This window comes from Urocitellus parryii, chromosome 9 (assembly GCF_045843805.1).
Source record: "Urocitellus parryii isolate mUroPar1 chromosome 9, mUroPar1.hap1, whole genome shotgun sequence".
In the NCBI taxonomy this organism is placed as follows: Eukaryota; Metazoa; Chordata; class Mammalia; order Rodentia; family Sciuridae; genus Urocitellus; species Urocitellus parryii.
In genome coordinates, this window is record NC_135539.1 from 74,928,160 (window position 1) to 74,952,873 (window position 24,714).

Genomic DNA, 24,714 nt, shown 5'->3' on the forward strand with positions numbered 1-24,714 from the left:
GAGAAAAAGCAAGGAAAATAACCAGAAATCGTGGACCCTGCTTCCAAACCACCTCTACCAAATTCAGAAATCCTTGCCATCCTGTCTAGAAGGAGGAAACTCTGGTAGCAATGTCAATATCTCAAGGTCAATATTCTTCAGAATATGAAAAATAAAAATAGGTGATGAATAGCACTGAATGAGGAGAATGGGTATTAATTACATCATACTCTGAATCCATAAAAGAGAGGGTTTATGGGATGATCCTCTTGGGATGTATTAAGATCTTTGAATTTATACCCAAGTCCCTACTCTTACCCCAGCATACATAACACCCAAGCTCCCTCTTTATGCACAGACTGCACATTAATGCCCAGTTCCCACATCATGTGGATATAAACTCCAAGGTGAGGCAGAGTTTGATGCAGACTGAATGTTCTAAGGGGAATGAGAAGTGTCACCAAAATTTTGTAGAGCCTTAGGCACAGCTCTTATCCTTAGTTCATGGGCCTAGTGTCATTGAGGATGGTGTGGCTCTTTCCCACAATTCACTCAGCAACATACTGAGCACCCTATTTTTCTCTCCCTGTCCACAATATTTTCTCCAAGGTTCAGATGTGAAACCTCCAGCCTCCTGAGTTTACTAGGGAAATCACTGGCTCATACACGGGGCTTTGGCCCAACCAGTGTTGGCTCTTACAGTTGGCAAGGATTCAAAGTTTCCCCAGTGTGTTTCCCACTGCGTTGAACAACAAAAAGATCTCAGAGACTTGAGGAATGTTGAGACCTACAGGAGAAGGAGGAGAAGATGGGCATGGAGAAGGAAAGAAGGGTGAAATTAGAAAAGCAGGAATGAGAAGAGGGTGAGGAAAAAAGAGTGCATCCTTTAGTCCTAAGAAATAGCCATTCATCTGCCTTAAGAAAATAATTACTTCTGTTTTTACTTCACTCATTTGCCCTAAAAGAGACTTGTCCATTTGCAGAGAACTGAAAATATGAGCTCAGCAAAATTATCAATATAATTTTTGATAATGATCTGTCAGCCAGGTGTAATGGTGTATGCCTAGAATTGCAGCTAATCAGGAGGCTGGGGCAGGAGAATTGGCAAGTTCAAGGCCAGCCTGGGCAATTTAGTGAGACTTAGTCTCAAAATAAAATCATTAAAAAGTGGGGAGGGTGCTGGGGATGCAAATACATGGCAGAGTGCTCCTGGGTTTGATGCTCAATACTACCAATAAAATGAAATAATAATAAAAAAAGAAAAGAAAATTGTGTGCTAGCTTCAACATTTTCTCTTGGAGAATATACTGTTTTGAATTCTCTAGGGTGAGTTTACCACATATACCAGAAAAAGCATACCCGTGACCTCACTGAGAAGGCTGTTAGGAATAGGGGGGCTGAGGGGTTACATGGGTCAAGGATTAGAACTGGATGCTTTAGAAAACAGGGGAGTTGGGGGAAGCAGAGAAAGAACTAATACCTTTTTGTAAGGGAGTTGAAACACTGCTTTACCCTGGATGTAAAATTGGGCAAAAAACAAAGCCAGAGGTGTTTAAGGGAATCCATGTGGAGTTTTAATTATGATATTTGATGGAATTCATAACCCATGGAATTTCAAGTCAAATGCAGCTCCTACACTCTTGATTCATGGAATGAGTGATATCTAAGAAACTGCCCTGATGTGGCTTCTCCAGGAGTGAAGTGAAAACTGGGGCCATTTTTAACATGATTTTTTTTCTGCATTATTATTTTTTTTTAAATGCTAGTCGATACTGTATTAGCTCCTAGAATCCATTGGGCACATGCTCTGGGCGGGGGTGAGGGGGAGTGACTCAGCAGTTTTAACAGACTGTGCAAATTCCTGAACTGTGTCAATATACAAGGGTGGAGATTGTGAAAAGGAAATCATTAACTTTGAAAATTGTTTGATTAGATTAAAGCTAGTTTAAATTGAAAAATAAAAATTATCTCAAAGAGTTTAAACCTGATTGAAATGTGTCACTACCAAGACAAGAAGCCCCAAAGAAGGGGAAGCTCTAGATTCATCCACTGATGGTCCAGATGTCCTCCCATCTTTTCCTGGGTCTTTCTTCTTCTTCTTCTGTAAACTACTCTCACTCTCAGGCTGGGTGAGGACAACCTCAGCAATTTCTGACCCTACAGCACAACACGATATATCAACTCCAAAAATTGGGGGCTAATTTTTAAAAAATTATTCTTCTTAGAATGAGAGGAAACTTCCCTAGACACTCAGAACAAATAATTTCACATGGCATTGATCAGGAATAATCACAACTAAGTCCTCCCACAATGACCCCCCAAGAGCAATGGAATTAACCTGAGTGACCTAACCAATCAAGTGGAGTACAATAGACAGTGTGGGGGGGTGAGGATGGAGAACCTTCTCGAGTGTTGCAATAGCAGTGAGAAAGTGATGACTTTCTTCATATGAGTTTCCAGAGTCACTGGGATTCCAGCCTGTGCCACCATGCCTGAAATGTCACCTTTGGATGAAGTGGTACATGTAAATAAAAGTGAACAGTTTGCCCTGGAGCAGACATATTGGTGCTATATGGTTGGTAAAAGGACAGACCAAGAGGAGAAAGTGACAGGAAGCCACACCTAGTAGCAAATCCATACAAGAGATGTTGAGAGAGAGGGTGGGCTGTAATCAATGTTCATGTAACTGATGATTCAACCTAATTTTAATATGGAAACTTCTATGTGGGATGAAAGAATGGGAAGAGGAAACACAAGACACCTGTGTTGGCCATGCTTGATGAACAGGGACCTTGATGAGTGCTGGTTTGGGAGAAACCAGAGTCACAGGATTGCTTCACATATAACACGTTACAGAAACAATTTCCCAGAAGAAGCAGTACAAATAGTAAACATGGAAGAAGTCACCAGAGTGTGTCCCAGGCATGAGTACACCCCTTTGAGAGTTGAGAGTCTCAGTAGCCTAGACAGTGTGAGCTATCTGCATGAAGAAAGAAAGGTGATGTCAACTTAGCCTAGGTAGAAATTCAAACTGAGAGAAAAGAGGATTTATAACAAGAAGTGGAAAATAAAATAGGGTCAAGGTGACATGTATTTTGAGGGAACATATTTTTATAGAATGTGGTTTCCTTCATATCTGAGATGAAAGTCCAGAGTTTCATTTATCTAGGGCCTGTTGATACAATTACTCCTATCAGAAAGATTGGGAAACTAAGGTGTGGATGCCCAGACTAAGCATATAGCCAGTATAACAGGTAAACCATTGTCCCCAATTATTCCATTTGCAAATTCATGGGACCTGTGACTATGTTACATGACATGGCACAAGAAACTTCTCAGAGTGGTTAATTTAGGGACTATGACAGCAAAGATTTTCCTGGATCCTTTGAGCAGACCCAATGTAATTACAGTCTTCTAAGAAGTGAGACAAAGATGTCATAGGCAAGGAGGGAACCCTTCCAAACTCATTGTATGAAGATAGCATCATCTGATTAAAAAGCAGACGAAGACACATCAAAGAATAAAATTTTTAGACCAATATCCCTGATGAGCATAGATGCAAAAATTCTTAATAAAATAATGGAAAAACTGCATATTTAGAAGATAGTGTACTATGATCAAGTGGGGATCATTTCAGAGATACAAGAATGGTTCAACATAAGGAAATCAAGAAATGTGATCCATCACATTGATAGAATTAAAGACAAGAATTACATGATTGTCTCAATAGTGCAGAAAAAGCACTTGACAAAATATGGCATTTATTCATGCTCAAAACACTAGAAAAATTTAGGATAACAGGAACATACCTCAACATTGTAAAATCTACAGATGCTAAACCCAAGGCCAAATTATTCTAAATGGAGAAAAATTGAATGTCTTCCCTCTAGAAACTGGGTCAAGACAGGGATGCTCTCTTTCACCACTCCTATTCAACACTGTCCTTGAAATTCTAGACAGAAATTAGACAAAAGAAATAAATTAAAGGGATACAAATAACTAGAGCTCAAACTATCCCATTTGACAATGATATGGTTCTATATTTAGAAGACCCCCAAAAAAAGCTCTACTAGAAAGCCTATAAAATTCAAAAAAATTCAGCAAAGTAGCAGGTCATAAAATTATAATATAATACCCATAATCATTTGTGTTCCTATAAACCAATGATGAACCATCTCAAAAGAAATAAGGAAAACTCTTTGAATCATATTAACATCAAAAAATAAAATATTTGGGAATTAATCTAACAAATGGGGTGAAAGACCTCTACAATAAAAAGTACAGAACACTAAAGAAAGAAATCGAAGATCTCCCATGATCTTGGATAGGCAGAATTAATATTGTCAAAATGGCCATATTACCAAAAGCACCATATAGATATAATGCAATTTCTATTAAAATTCCAGTGATATTCTTCATCAAAGTAGAAAAATCAGTCATGAAATTCATTTGGGAAAATAAGAGGCCCAGGAGAGTCAAAGAAAATTCTTATCAAGAAAAGTGAAGCAGAAGGCATCACAATATCAGACTTTAAATTTTACTACAGAGTTGTAGTAACAAAAATGCCATGGTATCAGCACCAAAACAGATATGAAGACCAATCATACAGAATAGAAAACTCAGAGACATATCCGCATGAATGCAGTTATTTCATACTAGCAAAGACACCATAAACATACAATGGAGTAAGATAGCTTCTTAAATGAAAGGTGATAGAAAAACTGGAAATCCATATGTAGTAGAATAAAAATGCACCCCAATCTCTCACCCTGCACAAAATTCAAGTCAACATGGATCAAGGACCTAGGCATTAGACCAGAGGCCTTGCACCTACTAGAAGAAAAAGTAGATCCAAATCTGCACCATGTTGGCTTCAGAACCAGCGCCCTCAACAAGACTCCTAAAGTGCAGGAAGTAAAATTACAAATCAATAAATGAGATGGTATCAACCAAAAGACTTCTTCACAGCAAAAGAAACAACCATAAATGTGAAGAGAAATCCTACAGAATGAGAGAAAATCTTTACCACCTGTTCCTCAAATAGAGTATTACTCTCCAGGATATACAAATAGCTCAAAAATTTTTTATAGTTGTTTGTCTTCTTGATAACTGCCATTCTGAATGGTATGAGAGGAACTCTTAGTTTTGATTTGCATTTCTCTAATTACTGGAGAAGTTGAACATTTTTTCATATATTTGTTGATCAATTGTATATCTTCTTCTATGAAGTGTCTGTTCAGATCCTCAGTCCATTTACTGATTGGGTTGTTTCTTTCTTTGGTGTTAAATTTTTTGAGTTCTTTATATGTCCTGGAGATCAGTGCTCTATTCAATGTGTGTGTGCTAAAAATTTGCTTCCAAAATGTAGGCTCTATTTTCACCTCATTGATTGTTTCCTTTTCTGAGAAGAAGCTTCTTAGTTTGAATCCATCCCATGAATTGATTCTTGATTTTATTTCCTGTGCTTTAGGAAGAAATCAGGGCCTAATCCAAATTGATGAAGATTTGGGCCTATTTTTTTTATCTATTAGGTTCAGGGTCTCTGATCTAATTCCTAAGTCCTTCATCCTCTTTGAGTGAGTTTTGTGCATGGTGAGAGATAAGGTTTTATTTTCATTTTACTATATATAAATTGCCAGTTCTCAGCATCATTTGTTGAAGAGATTATCTTTTCTTCAATGTAGGTTTTAGCTCCTTTGTCTAGTAAGAGATAACTATATTTATGTGCTTTTGTCTCTGAGTCTTCTATTCTGTACCTTTGGTCTACATATTGTTTTGGTGCTAATACCATGCTGTTTTTGTTACTATAGCTTTGTAGTATAGATTAAGGTCTGGTATTGTGACACCTCCTGCTTCAATTTTCTTGCTAAGGATTGCTTTGGATATTCTGGGTCTCTTATAATTCCAAATGAATTCCATGATTGCTTTTTCTATTTCTATAAGAAATGACATTGGGATTTTAATTGGAATCACATTGAATTAGTATAGCACTTTGGGTAGTAGATTCATTTTGATAGTAGTAATTTTGTCTATCCAAGAGCATGTGAGATTTTTCCACCTTCTAAGGTTTTCTTCAGTTTCTTTCTTTAGTGTTCTATAGTTTTCATTGTAGAGATCTTTCAGCTCTTTTGTTAAATTGATTCCCAAGTATTTTATTTTATGTTTTGAGGCTCTTGTGAATGGGGTAGTTTTCATACTTTCTCTTTCAGAGGATTACTCACTGATGTATAGAAATGCATTTAATTTATGGGTATTAATTTTATATCCTTCTAATTTGCTGAATTCATTTATTATTGTTCTGGAAGTTTTCTGGTGGAATTTTTTGGACCCTTTAAATATAGAATTATGGCTTGTCCTGAGCCAGTGGTGTTGTCTGCAGCTGCCACCAGGCCCGCTGTGCCACCTCCGGGTGCCCATTGGCGCCAGTGGCGGCAGCGGTGGCAGGTGCGCCTGCTGGTAGGGTCTATGTGGGCAGTGGCGGCAGCAGGATGGCTAGGCCCGGAGAAGGTGCGGCCCGGCAACCTGGCGCCCCCAGCGAGGAACTCCATAGTCAAAGAAGTCATTCAAAATTCAAAAGAAGTGCTAAATTTATTGCAAGAATAAACCCTACCTTTCAGCCGGTTCTGGCTATAATTCAGACAGGAGATGACAACTTGATGTAGGAAGTCAACCAGAATTTGGCTGAGGAGGCTGGTCTGAACATCAGTCACATCTGCCTTCCTCCGGATAGCAGCGAGGATGAGATTATAGACGAAATCTTGAAGATTAATGAAGACAACAGAGTACATGGCCTTGCCCTTCAGATCTCTGAGGACTTATTTAGCAACAAAATCCTCAATGCCTTAAAACCAGAGAAAGATGTGGATGAAGTGACTGATATCAACCTGGGGAAGCTGGTACGTGGGGATGCCCATGAATGTTTTGTCTCACCTGTTGCCAGAGCTGTGATTGAACTTCTTGGAAAATCAGGTGTCAGCTTAGATGGAAAGAAGGTCTTGGTGATAGGGGATCTTGGATCTTTGGAAGCTGCACTCCAATGCCTGTTCCAGAGAAAAGGGTCCATGACAATGATCTCCCAGTGGAAGACACCCCAGCTTCAAAGTAAGCTTCAAGAGGCTGACATTGTGGTCTTGGGCTCACCTAAGCCAGAAGAGATTCCACTGTCTTGGATCCAACCAGGAACCACTGTTCTCAACTGCTTCCACGACTTCCTGTCAGGGAAGCTTAGATGTAGTTCTCCAGAGGTACATGTTAATGGGCTCATTGCAGAAGATGATGTGGGTCTGCTTGCTGCAGCTCTGCGGATTCAGAACATGGTCAGCAGTGGAAGGAGGTGGCTTTGAGAACAGCAGCACCGGAGGTGGAGGCTCCACTGCTTGAAGCTGCAGCCGCTGTCCCCTGTTCCAAGTGATATTGAGATTTCAAGAGGACAGACTCCAAAAGCTGTGGATGTCCTTGCCAAGGAGATAGGATTGCTTGCAGATGAAATTGAGACCTATGGCAAAATCAAAGCCAAAGTACGTTTGTCCCTGCTGGAAAGGCTGAGGGATCAAACAGATGGAAAATACATCTTGGTTGCTGGGATCACGCCCACCCCTCTTGGAGAAGGGAAGAGCATAGTCACCATCGGGCTGGTGCAGGCGCTGACCGCCCACCTGCACGTCAACTTCTTTGCCTGTCTTAGTCAGCCTTCCCAAGGACCGACTTTTGGAGTGAAAGGAGTGTAAGCATCTATTTTGGATTGTGCCTCAGGAGAGAGTTAAATATCCTTTGCTCCATACACGGCCTGGGCAACGGTTCTTATCTTTTGCACAATTGGAGGCTGAACGTCATACAGGAACTGGAAATGGCTTCCTTTATTCGCAGCTTCTCTCACGGCCCGAGCCAGGTCCACCGACCTTTTTCCACCAACCGACCAGTGATAGCAAGGGACCGCATCAAAGGCGCCAGCCCGCTTGGCCAGCTCACACACCAAGTCAATCTCTGCGCGGGTGTCAGTCTTGAAGACATTCAGTGCCACCACGACAGGCACCCCAAAGAGCTGAGCGATCTGAATTTGCTTCTGGAGGTTACAGCAGCCGTTGGCCACTAGCTGGATGTTCTCCTCTGTATATTCTTTCTTTAGAGGGACACCAGCAGTTATGCTCGGCCCGCCTCCGTGCATCTTCAGAGCTCGCACGGTGGCCACCCGCACCACCACATTGGGCACCAGGCCAGAAGCTCAGCATTTGATGTTGAAGAATTTCTCCATCCCAATATCAGCCCCAAAGCCAGCTTCAGTCACTACGAATCCTTCTTCACCAACCAGTTTCAGGGCAATTTTGTCAGCTAACACTGAAGAGTTGCCTTGGGCGACGTTAGCAAAGGGACCGACATGCATAAACACTGGTGTCCCTTCCAGGGTCTGCATCAGATTTGGTTTTATTGCATCTTTCATCAAAACTATCACAGCACCTGTTACCCCCAAGTCATCTGCTGTTACGGGCTGCCCGTTTTTGTCACTGGCCACCACCATTCTCCCGAGGTGCTCCTTCATGTCTTTAAGGCTGTCAGTCAGGGCCAGCACTGCCATGATCTCACTGGCCAATCCAATGTCAAACTGCGCCTGCCGGGAATATCTCTTCTCCGTGCTGGCCTGCAAAATGGTTATTTTTCAAAGAAAAAGTGGTGAAAGAGAGCATCCCTGTTTTGTTCTAGTTTTTAGAGGGAATGCTTTCAATTTTTCTCCATTTAGAATGATGTTGGCCTGGGTTTAGCATAGATAGCCTCTACAATGTTGAGGTATGATCCTACTATCTTTAGTTTTTGTAGGGTTTTGAACATGAAAGTGTGCTGTATTTTATCAAATGCTTTCTCTGCATCAATTGATATAATCATGATTCTTATCTTTAGGTGTATTGATGTGATGAATTATATCTTTTGATTTCTGTATGTTGAACCAACTTTGTATCCCACTTGATCATGGTGCACTATTTTTTAAATATGTTTTTGAATGTGATTTGACAGAATTTTATTAAGAATTTTTTCATCGATGTTCATCAGGAATATCAGTCTAAAATTTTTTTCTTTGATGTGTCTCTGCTTGGTATGGGTATCAGTGTGATACTAGCTTCATAGAATGATTTTGAAAGGGTTCCCTCCTTTTCTATTTCATGGAATAATTTAGGAATTTTGGTATTAATTATTCTTTTTCAGTGTTTTTACGATACTCCATCTACTCTAGAATTGTATTCAGTTGTTGGACAGCTTGATCACTTGGCAAAAACATAATTTTAAAAGCAAAAACATACAAATGGGTTATATCAAACTAAGACACTTCTAAATAGTATAGGAAATAATCAGCAAAGTCAAGAGACAACCTTCAGACAGGGAGACAAATACTCCAAACTATACCTATGAAAAAGGAGTAATATCTAGAATTTATCAGGAACTACAAAGAAGATTAAACAAGTGGCCAGCAAGTATATTTAAAAATGCTCAGCCATCAGGGAAATGCAAATCAAAAACATATAGGGAAGTCAATCTTGAACCCCACTTAGAATGATTATCATTTAAAATTTCAAACAAGCCATGACAAACACTGGCAAGGATGTGGACAAGGGGTGCATCTTGCACACTGAGGATGGCAATGTATATTACTATGGTCATTGTGGGGAACAGGATGGAGGTTTCAAGGATCTATGTTTAATGAAGTATGAGAGAAGATGTACTAATCTAAGATGAAAAACAAATCAGAGAATGCCTACAGGTGAGAAGGCATTGTCTCAGATGAAAGATTTTGACCTTTGATAGTTTTTTTGGATATCAAAACTATAGCTAAGAATTATGCATTCCAAAAGTGTAAATTTTATATAAACTGATTTTTTAAAAAATAATAATTGAATTTTGTTGTGCCATGACTTGCACGGCCAATAATCCAGGAAAAGTGGGATGGCATGCAGTGGGGGATTAAAAAAGGGAGACGTATATATAGAGAAAGATGGGATCAGGTGAAACATTATTCTCTGATGAAGAAATAAGGACCCAGAGCTAGCTCACCACATTTATTATATGTGTTTTATCATCAAAAAATTTTTCTGTGAGAAACTTTCTTCAAAGCATGCAGGATTGAATGTCAAAGACTAATGAGTGACCAATTATAATTATTAGCTTGCAGCTTTGTCTGGACTCAGGGTCAAGACTGATAGTCCTGTGACTAGCACAGAACTTTCCTTAAGCAGGGTGTTATCATAGCATCTGGGTAGTCTTGACCTGCACCTTTAAAGGCACAGGAAGTTCCAAGTGCAGATACTACTCCTGCTATACGACAGAAAGTGTGATTCAAATCACCACTTCTGACATCTCCCCATTGTTTTATTTTTAAAGTTCAACTTAAGAACTATTATTTGGAATTGTTGGATTTCTTCTTGGAAGATGTGGGATCTTATCGTTTTGTTATAACACAAAATAGTATTAATAACAAACACATAATTCCACATTGGTCCTTGCTTTGGCAGCAGATATAGCAAAATGGTACAGCATTGTATGTTTTAACATATTTCAGGGATTTAAACCATTTAAGTCATCAAGCATTTGTTTAGCAAGCCATGCAGGATCCACAAGATCATTCCTGCTCTTCTGAATATCCTGGATGTGATGATGTAACTCTATAAGGTCTAGACTGTCATTATTTCTCTGCCAAATGTCCACTAATTGATTTTTAACTTTTTCCCAATCCCATTGAGAAACATTATATCTTGATGTTGTAACATAAACAAATTTATAGCTAGCATGGCAGTGAAGCCACTGTCTGAATTTAAGAGCAGCAAGCTCAATTTCTATATTTATTTACCATAGCTTCCAGGGCATTTAATTTAGTTTCTATATTGTTTTCCATATCTACCTGATTTTGTAAGGCTTTGGGAGTATTTCAAGCCAACTATTTAAGAAAATTAGCATTTTGAATTCTTTTGGATAAGGCTATGGTGATGTCACAGCAGAGACCTAAACAGATATCAAAGTAACTATTCCAAATGTGATGAGATGAAGACAACACTGGTGTCTATTCAACTGGATGTGAATTTGTTGTAGGACTTGAGCTCCCAGCATCAGAATAACAGGGCTCTGAAATGTTAGCTGGGATTAAAACAAATGAGGGTTGGCCTAACATAAACACTCCTTGTCTTCTGTTATACCTAGTAGTGCAATTAGTCAGATTGCAACTTTGGCAATTTACTTATTGACAAATACTTTTTTTGACAAGTACTTTTCTCCTGTCCTGCTTATTTTTATATTCCTAGAAATTAAAACACAAGGAGATTGTACACAGGCCCCAGGCTATAGAAGGGAGCCACTTTACAGCTTTTGTCTGCTAGAATAGTTAGGGAGCTGCTGGTATAATTGATGAAATCTCAGGAAGCTATCAAACTCCACAGATCTCTTTGCATGCTACCACTGCTGAAGGTCAAAATATTACTAACAAGTCCCCAAAGGGTCATAAAATTCTGATGTGGATGTCTCTTATCAACTGTGCGGGACCAGTCCAGAATATATCCAACACTTCCGGAGACATTTTATCACACTGGCAAACTATTGGCACAGTTCACCCATTTAGAAAAGGCACCCAATATTGTTGTAGTATAATTAGAGCAGTAAAGTATTGGTGGATCCTCTGTGGGAAACATTGTTATGTCATTGGAAGTTCCATTTTTGTAACTGACATATATTTTTAAATCCCAGGGGCCATTAATGGTGGCTCCCTGGCTTCCCCATATGCTGTCTTTCACAAACATGGAGGCTGGACATTTAGTACCTCCCTGCTAGTGGTCCATCTGTTCAGCATTATGTGTCAGGCTCTTTAGTTGTTTGAACTTCAGCTTGAGATTCTCCATGATAATGGTAAACAGCATGCTCAGGTATATAGACATGATGAGCTGCACCTTCTGGGAAGACATCAGCATGGTCTCTACTCCAAATTATCACCAAATCTGGTCCATTCCATTATCCTGTTGGTAAGTCTCTCCACCAGACTTGGCCTGATGGGTCCACTGCAGTGAGAGCCATGTGTCACTCAGCAGCAGTGTGATGCTCAGCATCACAATTCAAAAAATTTGAAACAAAGAGAGCATGACTGAAACAATTTTGTGGGGTTCTATCTCCCCCTTTTTGTTTTTGTAGTTGAAACTTAAGGGACAAGTGAGCCCACTCTACAATGGCCTGGCCTTGGGGATCTTAAGGAATATTAGTTTGGCGATCAATATGATATTGATTACAAAACTTTCAAAAAGAAGAACTGATAGAAGCTGGGGCATTATGCTTTTTAATTTGTAGAGGGGAGCCCAGTACTGCCAAAGCAGCCAAACAGTGGAAATTATTTGGTGAGTATTTTCTCCTGTTATAGCAGTGTCAAAAATGAAGCAAGAACAAGTGTCGTTACTAACATGGACATAGCACCGTTTGCCAAATTTAGGGATGTGAGTTACATCCATCTGTCACAATTGGTTTGGTCAAAAAACTTGGTGATTAGCCTCAGAAGGTAAAACTGAAGTGTGGACTACACAGTGAGGACATTGATGAACAGTTTGGTAAGCTTGTTCTCAGGCAATGTGAAAATTCTTGTGTAAGCTGAGAACATTCTGGTGATGTAAAGTATGAGAGGCTTGAGCACAGTCACAAGGAGACAACTGTTGACAGGCTGCAACAAGGCGATCAGCTGTAGCATTGCCTGTTTGTTGTTAAAGTGCCTGGAAGTTATGAGTAATCTCTGATGTGTCCAATAAAACAAGGACTTACGCACTTGAATTGTTTTTTTGTAGCCTATGGAATAAATGAAATATCTCTTCTGACTGTGTATGTTCAATGGTGGCTATTTCAATGTACATCACAACTCCTACTGTATAGATACAATCACTGTAGATATTAACTGGCTCATTAGCATGATGAAATAAGGCATAAATGGGAGCTTGAAGCTCTGCTCATTGAGGAGAGGTGTAAGGAGTCTTCACCACTTTAGTATGAGCAAGACTATAGTGACTAGCCTTATTTGTACTGGAGCCATCAGTAAATACTGTGTCTGCCTCAGGTATCAGCTGAGCACATATGATTTTTAGGAAAATAAATGAGGTTATAGTAGTTAACTGAATAAGCTTATTATAAGGATAATGTTTTTCTATTTGGCTGGGAAAATTAGCAAAATCCACCTGCCAAGCATGTGAGGATTGTCAAGCCAATGTTGTTGTTGAACTGAAAAGGGTACCACAGTGAAAGAAGGCTCAGATCCCACAAATAGTCTGACTCAATTCTTGTCATTATTAATAAGCTGAGCAATGAGATCATGAAATGTCCCATAAGTGATGCCCTAATATCTCAAATTAAATTAGATTGTTATATTGAAAGTTGTACTTTTGTAAGGCATTAATAGATAACAGTTATAAAGTTTATAAGGAAAATACAAAGTTAAATTAAAAAGAGTAAAAACATATTTAATTTATATGATAGCTATGAACCAAGAAATATGATTTTTATAATCTCAAATCTTTACTTCAAACTTTAGTTTGAGGAACACCTTCTTTTAAATCTTATATTTAAAGACTTGTATACTTGGAAGATATGAATATATCTAGTATACAAAGAAGTCAGTAACAACACCACAATTACATTTAAGTTCTTCTATTGGTCAAGTTTAGTTTAAAAAAATTGGAATCTGAAATGTAACACAATATTCTAAAGTAATAGTTATTGTTTAATCAGAGCTGTACAAACCCTAATTCCTTCAAGACTAGTTTCTCTAAATAATAAAAATTAACAGACCCAAGAAATTATCTTGGTAGAAAAGAGCACATTAATATTTTAAGAAATTCTTATTACTTTAACACATGGAGGATTAAACTTTTGGCTTAAAAGTTGACTAAAGAATGACTTTTTTAGAGTATGACCCTACACTACAGATTCTGAATTTCTCTTTAAAATCCAAACTTGGTTAATATAAGAACGTCAATGTAATTGTGGTGCTGTTACTGGCTTCTGTGTATACTAGATGTATTCACATCTTCCAAGTTGTATATACAAGATTTCAAAATATACAATTTAGAAGAGCATTTTACCAAGCTGCTGTTCTTCAAACTAAAGCTTGAAGTAAATATTTGAGATTATAAAAATTTATGGTTTTTAGTTCATAACTATCATACAAACTCAGTATGTTTTTACTCTAGTTATATTTTTCTTGTAAACTTAATAATTATTGTCTGTTGGTGCCTTACAACTTTGAATATAGCAGACTGAGTTAATTTGAGAAAATGGTCATCATCTATAGGACAGAGAGGATTTATGGCTCACTTCTGGTACTAATACTGACCCCAATTAAATGGAAGAGGTAAATAACCTAAAGTTATAGACATTAAAGGTAAAACTGAGTATTCTTTAAGGCTGATGAAACTGGCTTGATGGGTGTTTAAGACCAAAACTTGGTGAATAAGTTAAGAAGTAAAAGGGTCAAGGGTACCAAAACAGGCGGGTGGACCAATGGTACAGAATTGAGGACACAGTAACCAATCCACAAAACTACAACTATCTTATTTTTGATAAAGGGGCTAAAAGCATGCAATGGAGGAAAGACAGCATCTTCAACAAATGGTGCTGGGAAAACTGGAAATCCATTTGCACCAAAATGAATCTGAATCCCTATCTCTCCCCGTGCACAAAAGTTAACTCAAAATGGATCAAGGAGCTTGATATTAAATCAGAGACATGGCATCTGATAGAAGAAAAAGTTGGCTACGACCTACATGCTGTGGGGTCGGGCTCCAAGTTACTCAATAGGACACCCATAGCGCTAGAGTTAACAAATAGAATCAACAAATGGGACTTACTCAAACTAAAAAGTTTTTTCTCAGCAAAAGAAACAATAAGAGAGATAAACAGGGAGCCTACATCCTGGGAACAAATCTTTACTCCACACACTTCAGATAGAGCCCTAATAACCAGAATATACAAAGAACTCAAAAAATTAGACAATAAGATAACAAATAACCCAATCAATAAATGGGCCAAGGACCTGAATAGACACTTCTCAGAGGAGGACATACAATCAATCAACAAGTACATGAAAAAATGCTCACCATCGCTAGCAGTCAGAGAAATGCAAATCAAAACTACCCTAAGATACCATCTCACTCCAGTAAGACTGGCAGCCATTAGGAAGTCAAACAACAATAAGTGCTGGAGAGGATGTGGGGAAAAGGGCACTCTTGTTCATTGCTGGTGGGATTGCAAATTGGTGCAGCCAATTTGGAAAGCAGTATGGAGATTTCTCGGAAAGCTGGGAATGGAACCACCATTTGACCCAGCTATTCCCCTTCTCGGTCTATTCCCTAAAGCCCTAACAAGAGCATGCTACAGGGACACTGCTACATCGATGTTCATAGCAGCTCAATTCACGATAGCAAGACTGTGGAACCAGCCTAGATGCCCTTCAATAGATGAATGGATAAAAAAAATGTGGCATTTATATACTATGGAGTATTATTCTGCATTAAAAAATGACAAAATCATAGAATTTGGAGGAAAATGGATGGCATTAGAGCAGATTATGCTAAGTGAAGCTAGTCAATCTTTAAAAAACAAATACCAAATGACTCCTTTGATATAAGGGGAGTAAACAAGGACAGGGTAGGGACGAAGAGCTTGAGAAGAAGATTTACATTAAACAGGGATGAGAGGTGGGAGGGAAAGGGAGTGAGAAGGGAAATTGCATGGAAATGGAAGGCGATCCTCAGGGTTATACAAAATGTCATATAAGAGGAAAGGAGGGGCAAGACAAGATAATACAAATGGAAGAAATGATTTACAGTAGAAGGGGTAGAGAAAGAAAAGGGGAGGGGAGGGGAGGGGAGGGGAGGGGAGGGGGGATAGTAGAGAATAGGACAGACAGCAGAATACATCAGACACTAGAAAGGCAATATGTCAAGCAATGGAAGGGAAACTGATATGATACAGCAATTTGTATATGGGGTAAAAGGGGGAGTTCATAATCCACGTGAATCAAACTGTGTAATATGATGTATTATGAACTATGTAATATTATGAACGACCAATAAAAAAAAAATGAAAAAAAAAAAAAAAAAAGAAGTCAGGGACCCAAGAGTGAGAGAGGAAGGGAGGCAAAGGGGAAGAAATGGGGAATATATTTGACCAAATTATGCCATGTGTGTATGAATATATCATAAATTTTATGAATAACTATAATGCACCAATTAAAAAATAAATAAATAGAAGAAAGACCATTAGAGTAAAGGAGAAAGGAGTATGGTAGGAAAGAGAACAGTACTAGGAATTGAAATGGATAAAACTATATTATATGCATTTATGAATATGTCAGAATGAATGACACTGTTATGGACAGCTACAATGTACTAAAAATAAAAATAATATTTAAAAAAAAAAAAGAAGTAAAAGGGTCAAGAAAAAAATAGCCAATATTTGGCTTTTACCCCCTGAGTTGGCTTGAACCCAGGGAACAATGGGACTTCTTTAAGGGCTTTGCAACTCTGGGCCACATGACTTCTTGATGAGGGGGATCAATGAGACTCTGGAGAACAGAAAACTGATGAGTGCACATGCTGCAAAGAGAAGAAGGGTTATTGAAAAGAATCCCTGATGCTTCCAAGGGAAGCCATGAGGTCAAGAAGACCATGACCTATCTTAGGAGATGGTACTAGAGGAGCAAAGAGGTCACAATTTCCCAAGAGTGACCCCTGAGGGAATTCAGCTGATTCTTAACAATAGATAGGAGCAAGGTCAATTTGACCAGCTTGTCCTTAAATACCTAGCAAAACAAATTATAAACAAGCACAGCCATACCTGGGCATTTAAAAAAGACAATAGTTCTTTTAATGTAACTTAAGGTGTACACTTAAGATGTACACTTAAGATGTACAACTAAATGTTGTGTTTACATTACTTGTGACTCTGCCCATGTTACTAATATACTTAAAAGATTTACATTCCCTAATATAGGCCATGCCCTATTTCCATGGTCTTGTCATGGAAACAACTTCTTAGCGCTTGTACCTCCTGGTGAAAATGACTGGTTTCTATCATCACGATGTACTTGTGCTAACCCCACCAAGAGTAAGTAAGAATACAGTGCATAAAAGAGGGATTCTTAGACTGAAGTGCTTGATAACTATCAAAAGAGATTGTCAGAATCAGAAGCATTTTTTTTTGTCAATTTAAAGCTTACAAATCTTCCTAGCCTCCTATGTAGACAATCTTGACCAGTTTGCTAGTATTATTATCTAGCCCTAAGTGATAGAAATAAAAGGATCTCTACTAAATATGGAGATTATGCCAATAAAAACGTATTTTACAAAAATCAGATGACATTAGATATCTTAACTTCATCTTGTGGGGGCATCTGTGACTTATAAAAACTAAGTGTTGTGTTTACATTACTGGTGACTCTGGCAATGTTACTAATATCCCTAAAGATTTACATTCCCCAATATAGGCGATGCCTATTTCCATGGTCTTGTCATGGAAACAACTTCTTAGTTCTTGTACCTCCTAGTGAAAATGACTGGTTTCTATCATCACGATGTTCATTGACATGTTCCAGATGCTGCAACATTTATTTTGTATTTATCTCATTCCAGTACTCACGTTTTCTTATTTATCTCATAGAAACATTGATGTCACAGATCACTTTACAACCTGTTCTTTCCAAACCAGACTTTTACTAGGGACCCCTCAACTGAACCAAAATATTCCTAAAAGGGAAACCAAAACTTCTTGCTTCACATCAAACCCTCTCAGCCCCAAGCAGCCAGAGCAGTCATTGTTCATTTGCTCTTATAGCATTAAGGGTTTGCCAAATCAGAGAGAGTATTGAGACTGGGGCAGCAGGACCATCAGTGTAGATAATGAATGACTGAGTCAGGAAGATGGGGGCTGATCCCAAAGAAAATGCTAATACCTGCAGAGCACTTTCCCCTCCTCCAACCTGTTGCCAAGGTTACTTGCCTGCAGAGAAATGTTCCTTCCAGCAAGGAGTTGTTAATGAGTACACCCTTGGTGGCTACTTTCCTGTCCTTGGCCATTTCACCTTTTGGGAAGGATGGGAGAATGGGGCATGAGAAGAAAGGAGCAAGGCACCCCCCTCCCAGAGCATAAGCAATGGACCTCCTCCTCCTCAGATTAGTCTTGTCTCTTTCTGTTCAATCCTTGAAATAAAACTTTTTGCTCTTGCCTCAGTGTTTCTTGGATGTTCAATCTTCAACACCACTGGAATGGGGAACCAATCCTGATTTTCAAGACTGCTTTCACAATACTTACAAATTTCACTCTTATTATATCTTCCACAAAAGAAAGAGATCTAACTTTAAGGGCTGATGTTTATGTGAATAATACATGATGAGCATAATTTCTTATTTGTAAGTTTATATCCTTTGAGTATACACTTTTTTTTCCCAGCCAGTGTTTAGTTCTATCATATATAGATACAGATGCGAGCCAGAGTTGACATAGCACATTGCTTTTTGTTCAAGAGCATGATATCATTATGGCCCCTGGTTGGTATCTGGGAAGATTGATTTTTCACTTTTTTATAACACACAATGTTGGTTGATGTCCCTAAGAGGTATGACCAGTGGAGTTCATTTATGTATTCTGCAGCTATGTTCATAGTCCAGTTGTTGCAATGCAGTGAGATAGGTTGCCAAAAGACCAGAGAAAATACCTGGAGAACACACACAAGGCGTAAGTCTTTATTGAGAAATGCTTATGGGGAGGGTTCATCAGTGACAGACCTGAACAGACAGCACCTCCCTCACTCACATTGCTTTTCGAAGCAGAGCTTCCTCTTCTCTATGATGTTTTGTCCTGTGATCGCTGGTGAGATGAGTGACATTTACCCTTTCCACAGTGCCCTCACCAGGGAGAGAGGGGTTGTCACTTGCATTGTTTTTATTTATTCTTTTTAGTTGTACATAACAGTAGAGTGTATTTTGACACATTAATACAAACATGGAGTATATCTTATTCTAATTAGGAGCCCAGTCTTGTGGTTGTTCATGATGTGGAGATGCACTGTGGTGTATCCATATATGAACATAGGAAAGTTAAGTCAGATTTATCCCACTGTCTTTCCTATTCTGACCATTTCTCCCTTCCCTTCATTCCCCTTTGGAGCTAGAGAATATCATGCAAAACAAAATAAGCCAATCCCCCAAAGACAAAGGCTGAATGTTTTCTCTGATATGGGGAAGCTAATTCATAGTAAGGGGGGGATGGCTAGGGAAGAATAGAAGTACTGTGGATTAGGCAGAGAGGAGGAATGAAGGCAGGTTGGGGGCATAGGAGTAGGAAAGATAGTAGAATGAATTGGACTAATATATTACCCTATGTGCATATATGTTTACACGACCAGTGTGATTCTACATCATGTACCACCGGAAGAATGAGAAGTAATACTCCATGTGTGTGTGATGTGTAGAATACATCCTACTGTCACATATAACTAATTAGAACAAATAAAAAAATGATTGGGAAAATCAACATATGTTGGGTCGAAGTTTAAACTAAGAGAAAGAAAGGAGTGTACCAAGAAGTGGGTAACATAACAGTGTCAATAATATAGCAGTCTTAAAAGACCACATTTTTTGAGGCATGCTTTTCACTTGTTATCTGAGTTGGAAGTTTGGAGTTTCTAGGCCTCATCATATAGATAATAAGGGTCTGTATCAAAAAGTAGAAAGATCTGAAACAAATAACCTAGTGCTGTATTTTCCTATAATACATGTATAATATTTCAATATTCAAAATATAATAATTAGGAAACCAAGTATAAGTTGCAACAAATTAGCAGCCTACAACAATTACCTCAAATTTTAAAACTAATTTAGTTGAATTTTGTTCCTTACAACTGAAAGCATCCTATCCTAGCATTTTCTCCAATATTACAATTTTCAGCATTTAATACAACATTAAAAGAAACTTTTGCCTTATTTGATATTGATCTGCATAATTTCACATCATGGCTCTCACTTATGGTAATCAGCCTTCATAAATTTAATATTTTGTTTTTGTTGGATATTTAAATTTCTTTTTTTATTAGTTGTTCAAAACATTACAAAGCTCTTGACGTATCATATTTCATACATTAGATTCAAGTATTGGTATTAATTATTCCTTAAAGGTTTCGTAAAACTCCGCTGTATACCCATTTGGTCCTGGGCTTTTCTTAGTTGGTAGTCTTTTAATGGCTTCTTCCATTTCCTCCATTGTTATTGGTTTGCTTAAATTATGTGTATCCTCCTGACTCAATCTGGGCAAATCATATGACTTAAGAAATTTATTGATGTCTTCACTCTCTTCTATTTTATTGGAATATAGGCTTTCAAAATAATTTCTAATTATCTTCTGTATTTCTGAAGTGTCTGTTGTGACATTGTCTTTTTCATCCTGTATGTTAGTAATTTGAGTTCTCTCTCTTCTTCTCTTCTTTAGCATGGATAAGGGTCTGTCAATCTTGTTTATTTTTTTGAAGAACCAACTTTTAGTTTTGTCAATTTTTTCAATAGTTTCTTTTGTTTCAATTTCATTGATTTCCAGTCTAATTTTAATTATTTCTTGCCTTCTGCTACATTTGCTGTTGTTTTGCTCTTCCTTTTCTAGGGTTTAAGATGAAGTGTGAGCTCATTTATTTGTTGGTTTTTTCTTTTTTTGAGAAATTAACTCGAGGCAATGAATTTCCCTCTTAAAACTGCTTTCATTGTGTCCCATAGATTCTGATATGTTGTGTCTGTATTTTCATTTATCTCTAAGAATGTTTTGATTTCCTCCTTGATGTCTTCTGTAACCCAATGATCATTCAGTAACATATTGTTCATTTTCCAGGTGATGCAGGATTTTTCCTTCCTTCTTTTATCATTGATTTCCAGTTTCATTCCATTATGATCAGATAAGATGCATGGTATTATCTCCACACCTTTATATTTACTAAGGGTTGCCCTATGGCATAATATATGGTCTATCTTTGAGAGGGATCCATGTGCTGCTGAGAAAAACATATATCCACTCGATTATGGTTGATATATCCTATATATGTTGGTTAAGTCTAGGTTGTTGATTGTGTTATTGAGTTCTATAGTTTCTTTATTCAACTTTTGTTGGGAGAATCTGTCCAATGTTGAGAGAGGTGTGTGGAAGTCACCCATAATTATTGTGTTGTGGTCTATTTGATTCTTGAACTTGAGGAGAGTTTGTTTTATGTATGTTGCAGCACCATTATTTGGTGAATACATATTGATAATTGTTATGTCTTGTTGGTGAATGGTTCCTTTTAACAGTATATAGTGTCCTTCTTTATCCCTTTTGATTAACTTATGTTTGAAGTTGATTTTATTTGATATGAGTATGGCCACTCCTGCTTGCTTCCGAGGACCATGTGAGTGGTATGATTTTTCCCAACCTTTCACCCTCAGTCTGTGTATGTCTTTTCCTATCATATGAGTCTCCTGAAGGCAGCATATTGTTGGATCTTTTTTTTTAATCCAAGTTACTAGCTTATGTCGCTTAGTTGGTGAGTTTAAGCCATTAACATTTAGGGGTACTATTGATATATGGTTTGTACTTCCAGTTATGTTTGTTTGTTTGTTTATTTATTTTAATTTGGCTCATTTACCTCTTTGATTATTCCCCCCCCCTTTACTGAGTTACCTCCCACTGTCGGTTTTGGGTGCTGTTTTTCAATTCCTCTTCTTGTAGTGTTCTTCTCAAAATGCTTTGCAGTGCTGGTTTTCTGGCTGCAAATTCTTTTAACTTTTGTTTATCATGAAATATTTTAAGTTCTTTGTCAAACCTGAAGGTTAATTTTGCTGGATACAATATTCTTGGTTGGAATCCATTATTTTTCAGCGTTTGAAATACATTGTTCCAGGATCTTCTCGCTTTCAACGTATGTGATGAAAAATCAGCTGTTAACCTAATTGGTTTACCCCTAAATGTAATCTGCTTCCTTTCTCTTGTAGCTTTTAATATTCTCTCCTTGTTCTCTATGTTGGATATCTTCATAATAATGTGTCTTGGAGTTGGTGTATTATGGTTTTGTATGTTTGGGTCCTGTAGGCTTCCAGGATTTGGCAATCTGTTCCATCTTTCATGTCTGGAAAGTTTTCTAAAATTATTTCTTTGAACAGATTGCTCATTCCTTTGGTTTGGACCTCTATGCCTTCCTCTATCCCAATGACTTTTACGTTTATTTTTTTTATGACATCCTATATCTCTTGGATGTTTTGCTCATGGTTTCTTACCAGCCTTTCTGCGTTGACTATGCTCTTTTTGAGTTGATATACTTTGTCTCCATTATCCGATGTTCTGACTTCTACTTGATCTAGTCTATTTGTAATATTCTCATTTGAGTTTTTGATTTGGTTTATGGTTTCCTGCACTTGTAGGATTACTGTTTGATTTTTTTTTTAAATCTCTATCTCCCGGTAGAATTGATTTTTTACTTCTTGAATCTGTTTATGTAATTCATTTTCAAAGTATTCTTTCATTGTTTGGACTTGCTTTCTAATGACTTCTTTAAGATTCCATTCCTTCTGAGTCAAGTATGCCTTGAGTTCTTTATCTGTCCATTTTTCTGATGCCTCTAGGTTCTCTTGTAAATTTACGTTGTCCTGCATTGTTTGTAATCCTTTTTTTCCCTTGTTTTTTTCATGGTGTTCACGTTACTTTCCAACTCTGTTTGATTGCTGTGTTTCTGTTTTCTCCTATAAATTTGTTTTGATTTTGTGTATCTCTGTGGTCTCTCCTTTGTGGTGAGGGGCTATGTCTAGAGATGTTGGGCTTTATTGTATTTTAAAGCAGATTCATTCATTTCCTAAAGGGCTTATGGATTCTGTTGGCATTTAGGGATCTGTTGTTTGGTCTTAGGACTTCATGTTTAGGTTGGGTGCTATGATGGTACGAAGGTTAGTATGTCTTGGCTACTTTGGAAGATTGCTCTACTGAAGTGGAATATTAACAGGCGAATGGATTAGGGTATTTGGTAATAGCTAGGAACGTACGAGCAGTATAGACAGCCTTGGAATATTCACCTATTTGCATTTAGAAAATTACACGTAATGAAAGTCATAATGCTTGGGATGAAATTTAGGGGGAAGAGGAAGGAAGAAGTCCTTAAAGAGACAGAGGGAGAGAGAAATAGGTAGAATACAGGAGAATGGAAAGATCAATAAAAATTGAAAAGGGAAAAAAGAAAAAAAAATGATAAATGCAGTCTTAGAGTTCTATTTTCTTCTCTTCCAGTAGGTGGAGCTGTGTCCTCCTAACCGAGCTTCTGCCCTCGATATGCCGGAAGCAATCTCTATAAGGTGGCTCCTTTTCCCCTACTGGGTGGCTCTCCAATCCTGCTAGCCCAGGGCCACTTCTCTTCTCTGGCCCCTCCCCCCCTTCCTCCTGCCGGCCAGCCAGGCCCCGCTCACCGGAGGCATTCTCCTCAGATCTAGTTACACTTGCAGCCCCCTGAGTGCCCTGTTCTCCTGGACGACTGAGCACTCTCTCTGTTTGCCATTCACCCAGACCCCAAGGTTGTGGAGCCGGTGATCTGGGAACCATCAGCTTATTTTACCTGGTTTCCTTCGGTGGCCACACCCCTAGGAGATGGCGAAGAGGGCCTTGGCTGGTGGTAGGGGGAGTTGGAGGTCAGAAGTCCCATCTGCTTCCTTCGGCCCCTACAGTCATGCCCACAGAGCTCTGGGGTGAGATTTTTGAGGTTTCCCAGCTGTATGCATCTGGTGGGGATTGGAGTCACACACCTGCTAAAGCCGATTCCGCTGGGAAGGGATCCTGTCCGCCGAACTCTGGTGACGTCAGCTCTCTGGTATGGTGGGATCCAAACTCCTTGCCCGGTTGTGGGATGGCAGGGGTGGGTCTGGCCTGTCTCTGGTCTGTCCCTGTCTCAGTTTCAGTTCTCGGTCTGCTGTTTCATGGGGGCTTGGTTAGCAAGCACTTCAAGGAATCCAACTCTTCATTTCTCTATGCCACTCACGGTCTCCGGCCATGCTGAAACGCCTCCATCTGCGGCAGGTCACCAGACAGCGGTGACCCGCACCTCCACGTGCAGGGTGGCCCAGATTCACCCTTACCAGGACAAACTTTCACCTCCAATAATCCCAAACTCCCTGCCTAGGTCTCACTGCTGGGAGCTTCTCAGCAGGCAGAATTGAAATGTTCTGATGTGTCTCTCTGTCCCCATGGCTGAGGAGATAATGGAAGTGCTGCCTCCCCGCCCGCCGCCATGTTGATTCCTTCGCCTGGATATTTAAATTTCTAACACAAAATTTCCATAATCTGGAGAAGTAGAAATAGTCCTTACCATTTCAGGCAAATTGTGATAAGCCTCTTTTGATATTTTGCTTTTCTATATTCCCCATTAGATATTGAAATCCTATGGTAGGAGCCATCTCTTTTCCACTTGGAGCCCTTGTTAAACAGCTGGGCTGATCATCATTAATGAAAACAGCATGCCAACCACAAGGGATCACACAATTTGGGAAGAGTGTGTCTCAGTGGAAACAAATAGGGACTGGTCTTAGCTCTAATCTTTAAGATGGTAGATTCTTCTAATATTTGCCCAACGTTATCAAAGTTGCAATAATCTCAATATAATTGCTTATAACAAAATAAAGAGCTGGGCTTACATCTTACCTGAATGTATGGATGCAAATTTTTGTATATAATGTGGGAATAACTAAC

The 24,714-nt window shown here is 38.6% G+C and overlaps 2 pseudogenes; one reads left to right on the plus strand and one right to left on the minus strand.

Moving 5' to 3' along the window:
- The first annotated feature begins 6,635 nt into the window (after positions 1-6,635).
- Positions 6,636-7,706, plus strand: LOC113178475 (monofunctional C1-tetrahydrofolate synthase, mitochondrial pseudogene; annotated as a pseudogene).
- Positions 7,706-24,036, minus strand: LOC113178474 (monofunctional C1-tetrahydrofolate synthase, mitochondrial pseudogene; annotated as a pseudogene).
- Positions 24,037-24,714: the final 678 nt, after the last annotated feature.